Consider the following 7,000-nt stretch of genomic DNA (forward strand, 5'->3'; position numbering starts at 1 on the left):
AATTTATTTTGATTACTAAAAATGCTTTGCTGTGATAGCTTCCAGATTTGTTCTTTTTAGAAAATTCCCTTAATGAGAATAAGCTATATCACCTAAGATCATAATCTCACTATTGATCCATGGCAAGTAGAATACCATATTGTACAAAGTAGTTTTCTCCTTTATCACAATTTTGGACTCATATAAAAAGATATTTCACTATAGAGCTCTTGACACCATTTTTTACTGCATAGGACAACTGTGCATTTTTCTATCTTTGTTTTAACTACTTTTCCTCTCTTTGAATGACTCTTACATCTTCCTGGATATATCCATCATGCAAATCACCATCTAGGTAACTGTTACATAGAATTCATTTTAATTCAGTTGATGACAAAAGTGTTTCTGGGGTGGCAATTATTGAAAATAGATAGGATACTGACAACCTTGGTACAGAGCAGTTATTTAATTGTCAAAATTGTCATAGTTATTGCACTGAAACAGAATAGAAAGTACAGCCTACCCAAAGCCTGGAATGTTAGGAAAGGACACACCTGAAGAAACTAGAATTTGACTCCTATTTTTATGTATACTAAAGATATAGTGAGTGCGTGTGTTTTAATAATCATCAATTAAAGCTAGTTTGAAAAGCTAGAGGGCTGCTTTGCCTTCTTGAGACTCAAATTGAATCTATACATTCAAGGATAAGGTGTCCACATATGTATTAAAATCAAAGAAAAACTGAGAATAGAAATAGGGTATTTTAAGTTCAACTCACATTCACATTGCTAAGTTGGAGCCAATTGGGTTGAGAAAGAATTAGATCTATCGAATGTTGTGTGCAAAATCAAGGCCAGTTTAGTTAAACAGCACTAAAATTAAGGATAATTTTTCATACTTGTGTTTTACTGTGTGTTGACATAATTTTATTCCTGTGTCTATAAAGAAATACCATGATAAAATGAAGAAATTTGCTACCATCAGAAGAATTTAATAATAATAATAATAATAATAATAATAATAATAATAATAATAATAATGATAAAAATAATAAACAAGAAAAACTCTGAAACATATGTACTTACTTAATAGTCAACAGAATAAGAGACAAGGAACTCCAAAGGGTCCTTTAGTGAGGAAAATGTGAAGGAAGAGGAAATATTGTTTTAGAAAATGAAAGTAGTGAGGAACAATACTGAAGATGGAAAATCTTAAGTAGAAAGTGTTCTAAGAGTACAGCAGAGTGAGCGGGTGGAAAGAGATAAAAAGCACAGGAAAGTGGTATGAAAAGCCATACAGGGCTTTACACTTTCACAGATAATTTAAAGTACATATGTTGCAGGAGGAATTAAAGGATATGCTGAGATACTGGGTGTTGATACATTAAATAGACATGTCTGTGTAGAAAGGAGGACAGGAGGCTCTAGTGGCTGGACTAACCAAGACTCAGGATAATGTTACAGATTCAAAGAAACCCAGTATGTTGTGATCTACTTTCAAAGTATAACTTTAAAAAAAAAAAGCTCAAATCTGTATCAGATTTCAATGCTACTAAGTCTGGTCAGTCCTATCTTACTGAAAAAAATAAATCTCAGAATAAGGCAAATTTCATTGTGAATTATTGACCAGGAAATCTCCAGAGCTCACCAAAACAATATGGGCCATTGTAATTGCCCTGCATGATTGGATTATATTGCTGAATTAATAACACATTTTAGCTACAAGGCATGAAAATAAAAGTGTTTTCATATCAACTTGCAAAAGTTATTTATTTAATTACTTACTATTTATTTACTTATCTTGACTCAAGAATTTTGTTGATTTTACTAAGCAGATGGATTAAAATGTAGCCCATCCTACTATCTTTACCTCCACAGTTCTGAAGCCTCATGTGTGTGCCAGCAGGTCTGGTTTTTTTACATGCATGCTGTGGCTTGAAATCAGGTCCTAATGCTTGAACGTTAATATTTTGTAGACTGAGCTATCTTCCCACCTTGAATTTCTATGTTTAATATTTTCTATGTCTAAGAGATAAATCTATGTAAAATGTTATTTTACATCATATTTTTATGACTATTTAAAGAAAAATATCCTGTCAATAGAATCAGTTCCAACTTTCAGTTTACTGTCTGTAACAAAAAATTAAATTTTTACTTTGACATTTTAAACTGAAAAATAATAATATGATAGAGCACTGAATATTGTGTTGCTATAAATGCCATATACAATGTAGCATATATTTTAATATATTATCATAAGAGCTTATATTTAAAATTTTGTAAGTGTGGTGAAATTGAAGTAATATTTGTTTCAGAGTATTGCATATAATGGGAAACCTAAAAGAGAAAGGCTCATTTTTTATTTTGCACCTTTTCATGTGCATGGTTTTCTACCATTTTATTTTTCATATTTTTATACTGCTGTCTGATAAGGCACAGGTGTTTCCTTCCTGCTGCTCCAAAAAGAAAATAAAGCTTTGTTTTTATATCTGGAATATAAATGGGAAGTAGACTAAGTTTAAAAACTGCAGGAGACCCTTAGAAATAAACACAAAATAAGAAATGTTTATTAAAGATCAAAGAAGAATATCAGAATTAATTATCTGGAAGCTGTGAATCCACTTATAAATTGCATAAAATCAAGGAAAGGGAATTTAAAATTTATAACTAATTAATTTTTAAAACACACTTATAAATGGATAGGGGACAACTTAATATTTTAATGTAGATTTCTTTGAAATTCTTAACACAAGTTCTTTTATCAAATGCACATGATTAAAACTAGCTACAAGATATATATTTCAATGTACAACTTAGATTTTAACACCGGTAAACGTGCATTTGGAAGTGGTAGTTTGCACCCTGACATAATGGAAAATTTCTCAGTCTGAAAATCCTGTAATTTCATTTAAAAGGTGGATTTTTGGATATTATGAAACCATTTGGTTTACACTGTAATTAGGGTACAGTCATGTCAATAATTTGTATAGTAGCAGGGTTTTTAATTGGAGTTGTCTTTTATATGTATGAATATTTGGGCTACATATTCCTGAGTGCAAGATATACATACGAGGTACCTCGAGAGTCTAGAGGAAGGTGATGAGTCACATGGAAATGGAGTTTCACCTCAATCTTTATTTTCCCACAAAGGTAATAGGAGTCTAAGCCTCCTCATAGATTTGCGATGTTTTTGTAAAGCAAAGAAACACTGTCATCAGGACAAAATGGTGACCAACATATTGGGAAAAGATCATTGCCAATCCTGTATCTGATAGAAGGCTAGTATCTAATATCTACAAAGAACTCAAGAAGTTAGGTTCCAGATAACCAAATAACCCCAATAAATGAAGTATAGGACTAAAATGGGAAGTGGTGGAATCTGAAATGACTGAGAACCTCTTAAGGAACTGTGCAACAAACCTAATCATCAGGGAAATACAAATCAAAACAACCCTGAGATTCCAGCTCACACCAGTCATAATGGCCAAGGCTGAAAATTCAGGTGACAGTAGATGCTGGTGAGAATGTGAAAAAGAGGAACATACCGCCATTGCTCATGGTATATCAGGGCTGGTATGAAAACACTGGAAATCAGTCCGGCCATTCCTCAGATAATTGAAATTAGCTTTACCTGAGGACCCAACTATACAACATTGGTGCGTATACCAAAAACATGCATCACTCCACCATGTAACAAGGATTTTTGCTTCACTATGCATACAGCAACTTTATTTTAATCAACAGAAGCTGGAAACAAACTAGATATCCCTTAATAATGGAATGGATACAGAAAATGTGGAATATTTACACAATGAGGTACTGCTCACCTTCTACAAACAATGACTTCAGAAATTCACAGGCAAATGTATGGTACTTAAAAATAACATCCTGAATTGGTAACCAGTCCCAAAAAATACACATGGTATGCACTCACTGATAAGTTAGTGTTAGCCAAAAATAAGCTCAGAATGCTCACAATGCAATTAACAGACATCTAAGAGTAAAGAAGATCCAAGTGTGGTTGCTACAGTCCTACTCAGAATGGGGAAGAAAATAATCTCTCGGAGGTAGAAGGAAAGAAGTATCTAGGAGGGAGAGAGAAAGGGGAGGTTAAAAGGGTGGCCAGTTCAGATATGGGATAATATGGTGGAGAAATACAAAATGTCAGAATTTGAAGAGTTGTGTAGAAGAAGGGGAGGGCGTACTGAGATTAGGCAATAGAAACACCCAGATACCACGAACCCAAGAAGTTCCCTGAATCAAACAGGCAAGACATCAGCTGAAATACCCATCAAATGAGAGTTATAAACTGTACAGCATTGAGTGGATAGGTAAAGCCATCGTTAACAAGTCGGGCCACATATCCATCTCAAAATTATTAATCCAGTATTTCCTCTATCAGTAGAAAATGCAAGGACAAAGAAGGGAGAAGAAAATGAAGGAAAGGCCATCCAGAGACTGTCCAACATAGGAACCAGCCAATCTTCAGACACCAAACCCAGACAATATAGCTGATGCAAAGAAATTCTTATTGACAGGAGATAGGTATTATTGTCCCCTGAGGGGCTCTTCCAGAATTGGGCCAATACAGATGTTGAGGTACACAGTCAAACATTTGAATGAGTCTTGACATTCCAATAGAGAATTTAACAAGGACTGTAGGAGCTGAAGGGGCTTGCAACACCATAGGAAGAATAACAATATCAACCAACCAGACCTCCCAAAGCTTTCAGGGATGAAACCACCAATTAAAGAGTACATTGAAGGTCAGAGAAGGTGTGCAACCAAGGCTTCAGCTAGATATGTAGTAGAGAACTGACTTATCTAGATCACTGGGAGTGGAACTCCTTGGTTCTGTAGAGGCTTGATGACCCATGGTAGAGAAATGCAAGTATGCTGAGGCAGGAATGGGTTGATCGGGGAACACTCTCATATAGTCAGGGAGAAGGGGAAGAAAATAGTGGGCTTTTGGAGGGGAAAGTGGAAAGGGGTAACATTTGAATAAAGAAAATAACCAATAAAATGTAGATAGTTATTTTATGAATTTTGTAATATGTTTATTATGGTATGACTAACAAGTATAATTAGGAAAGTGCCCATATTCTTTGGATAATAATGTATGGTATCTAGCATCCCTTCAGAATCTGAAATAAATATCTAGATAATAGATGTTAAAAAGCTCATTGATTAATAGTACATTCAGATCATGGCTAGACTCTAAGAGTTCCTTTCATTTCTGTCATTGGGAAGACAATAAACAGCATACGTTTGTTAAAACAGAATCATTTTATAATAAATCTGGATGAATAGCATGGCAAGAATTTGAAAATAGTTGAATAGAAAAAAAGTCAATATAGCCTTGATGTTAAAGATCTTAGGACTACACAGTAATTCGAGAATTATTTTAAAATAAAGGATTTAAGCTTAGTTTTTATAGTTTCAACTATGAATTTATTAAGGAAAAAATACAAATGGAAACTCTGGAAAGAGTAAATATGTGGCATTTAAACACACTGTGTATTTTCTTACAATATAGGAAGACTATATTTAAGAAATGTTTCTATAGCAATAATCTTTTCTCAGTGTAGATTAGATGTGTGAATCATTTAGTAAACATTCCTTAATAATTTTCTAAATACTTTTCTAGGTTCTAATTGTACTAGTGATAAAGTAGTAAAAGATCTTCCTTTCAAAGATTGCTATATCTGTGGGAAGATATTTAACTTACAAAATTAAAGCATGAGACATATTTAGAAGACAATTTTGGTACTTATATGTAAGCGGGAGGATGTTAAAGGATGTAGGATCCTAACAAAGGATCAGCCTCTCTGGGAATGTTCCCTGCATGGAAACTCCTTTCTACTAGAGAATAAGAGATAAAGTTACAGAAACAGAAAAACCATCATAAATCTTCCTGTTTTCTTCAACTATTCCAATATCAAAGTTCCCTCATTTTAGCCATATTTTATTGATTACAGAATCCAGAATTGCTACATAATAGATGAAATTATATCGAAATCTGATTGCCATTTTTTGGCAATCACTAGTAATGTCATAGGTTCTGCAAATAATTCAGCAGTGGATATTAAGTATAAGAAAAATACAAAGAAAAGAGCTATAGATTTCTGATGATTTAACTTCTGAAATGTATGACAAGAAAGATGCAAAAAGAGATGACATAGAAAATATCAGATATTTAAAAACATCTACAGACCCTTTATAAACTACAGAAAGGGAAGGTCAAAGACATGCGATAATTTAAGTACAAAGCAAGCAATATAAAAAATTTGAGAGTGTCTAGAACCAAAACAACTATATGTAAAACTAAGAGTTAACCATTGTACAGAAGAATGAGAATTCAGAGAATGGGGAAAACACTCAGGCGTAGAAATGCCTTAAGCAAACTTTTGACTGTGTCTTGAAAAGTCTCAATATTAAAGGAAGCAAGTTGTTCATTTTCACATTTGTGGATGTAACAACCATCTACATAGCCAGATAAATTTTCATAGTAAAGAAGATGATGAGGTGAAAACAGACATTCCACACAACTGAGGAAAACAGTATCAAGCATCCATAGTGTCAAATAACTCTCTCTCTCTCCCTCTCTCCCTCCCTCCCTCCCTCTCTCTCTCTTTCTCTCTCTCTCTCTCTCTCTCTCTCTCTCTCTCTCTCTCTCTCTCTCTCTCTCTCTCACACACACACACACACACACACACACACACACAGAGAGAGAGAGAGAGAGAGAGAGAGAGAGAGAGAGAGAGAGAAAGAGAGAGAGACAGAGAGAGACAGAGAGAGAGACAGAGAGAGAGACAGATATACACAGACACACATGCACACACACAACACACAAATATACAAACACAGGGAAGGACAAGGTTTCTACTCCTTCCTTGTGTCTTTGTCCTATAGAGAAAAAAGCTGTTTCTCAAAGTTCTCATAGACTTTTTTATCCACAAGTCTTGTCTTTATGGAGAATATCATAGTTCTTTGTCTTTATTACTGACTAAACATGTGAGGGC

This window comes from Micromys minutus (genome assembly GCF_963924665.1).
Source record: "Micromys minutus genome assembly, chromosome: 1".
Classification (NCBI taxonomy): domain Eukaryota; kingdom Metazoa; phylum Chordata; class Mammalia; order Rodentia; family Muridae; genus Micromys; species Micromys minutus.